General features: G+C 41.0%; 1 long non-coding RNA gene across 1 annotated transcript in view; it reads left to right on the top strand.

The window, feature by feature from the left end:
* Nucleotides 1–1,935, top strand: part of LOC106871385 (uncharacterized) — a 14,283-nt gene that overhangs the window by 10,627 nt on the left and 1,721 nt on the right. Inside the window, exons 2-3 of the long non-coding RNA XR_001409656.2 lie at nt 498–623; nt 1,416–1,528. This is a non-coding gene — a long non-coding RNA (uncharacterized LOC106871385). The remainder of the gene's footprint in view (nt 1–497; nt 624–1,415; nt 1,529–1,935) is intronic.

Here is a 1,935-nt window from a genome sequence, read left to right on the forward strand (position 1 = left end):
AAGCCTGTTGGCCTAAAACCTTAGGCCAACAGGTTTCGGGGTCTGACAACATGCCATAAGGCTAAACCCTTTATGGATGGGACACCCAGGGTAATGCCATGAACTACCCTTCCCCATTTTTAATATATATATATTTCTATTGCTTGCTGCCCTTCCCAATGACAAGCACTACAGTTTGCGTTGGGTGCTTTCTCCATGATAGTAGCAGTGGTGGGGGTCACCGGGTAACTTGGAAGACAAAGTGAAGAAAGGAAAAGGAAACGGAGAAAGACCCTTACGACTGAATGGAAGTGTGTTTGAAAGGGTTGAGAAATGTTATTGAAGGGACAAGCACTTGTATCTTGCTACAGTGGAGATACTTGGCTCCTCTTTATTATCTGAGGGTGAGTGAGAGTAATTTCAAGGGAAATAAAGATCCACACCCCACATTCTATATGTTTATAATACTTTCATACATTGCCACTCTGTGACACTCTGCATTTTTCTTTATTCTTCAGATCCTCAATGCAACATCTCCACCAGTTCGCTGCATCAGTCAGCGACCATTCTACGTAAGAAAGCGTTACAGTCTGTGGGAGGCAGCATCACCAGTGATTCTTCACCAGAACCTACTTAATCCCAAAGTAACTATCACCCTCTCTTCATTCAAACTGATCTTTAAGCCTCACAGACTCCATATTAATTCCTCATAATCCCAACCCAACAACAGTAATTCTACCATTTTCAAATTATTTATCTCAATTCCAATTCTACTGAAATCTCCTGGACCTTCTCATCAGTTTGACCAATGAGGATGCAGCAAGACACAGCTGCAAAATGACCATCACGTTAAGGCCATCCGTCTGCATTGGTGAAAACTGAAGACTTCCACTTGCATCCTTTATTTGCCCTCATCTCTTTCCCTATCACCACTGGACTTAATAAAGAAAGTATCCTGGGGACTGTTGAACAAACACAGACACACAAATACATACATATATATATACATATATACGACAGGCTTCTTTCAGTTTCCGTCTACCAAATCCACTCACAAGGCTTTGGTCAGCCTGAGGCTATAGTATGAGACACTTTTCCTAGGTGCCACACAGTGGGACTGAACCCAGAACCATGTGGTTGGGAAGCAAGCTTCTTACCACACAGCCACTCCTGCGCCTATATTTTTATAATCCAAGACTTTTAGGAATTGTATGAAAACAAAATATTTTGTGTATTCTAGAAATATAAGCAATTTATTGCAGATATATTTTAACGATAAAACCTTATGTGAACCTCCAAGGATCATACAGACCCTGGGTGAGAATCCCTGCCCTAGATACTGTTCTCTGACTCTGAAAATTCTAAGATTGTATGTCATAAATGCAAATAATGTTTTGGTTGTGTTTTATTTTGTTTTCTTGTTGCCTTGTTTTCAGAGTTCCATTCCATGGTATCTAACAACTGATTCCTACCATTCTACTAATCACATGTGTGAGGTCTGTCGACTGGACACAGATGACAGACACAGTTTAGGGAGTTTTCATTACAGGTATGTGTCTGTCTGCTCTCATCGTTCATACCAGTAATATATTGATGTGTCCCACGTGTTCAAGGGTACCATGTACCCCTCACTTGCACAGCTGTTTTGCTGCCACCTGTTTGGCATCATTGATTTGACATCCATTTATTTAATGCTTCTCTTATTCTCTCCTCTCACTCTCTCTCTCTCTCTCTCACTCTCACTCTCTCTCTCTCTCTCACTCTCACTCTCTCTCTCTCTCTCTCTCTCTCTCTCTCTCTTTGTGTATGTGTGTGAGGAAAGGAATAATGTTTATGCCAGTTGTGTTCAATTAATAAACTGTAATGTCTCGTTCTCTCTTCCTTCCTCTGTGTGTGTGTGTGTGTGTGTGTGTGTGTGTGTGTGCAAATATCTAGACATTATGTTTGTTTGTACTT

The sequence above is a fragment of the Octopus bimaculoides genome, chromosome 15, assembly GCF_001194135.2.
Source record: "Octopus bimaculoides isolate UCB-OBI-ISO-001 chromosome 15, ASM119413v2, whole genome shotgun sequence".
NCBI lineage: Eukaryota > Metazoa > Mollusca > Cephalopoda > Octopoda > Octopodidae > Octopus > Octopus bimaculoides.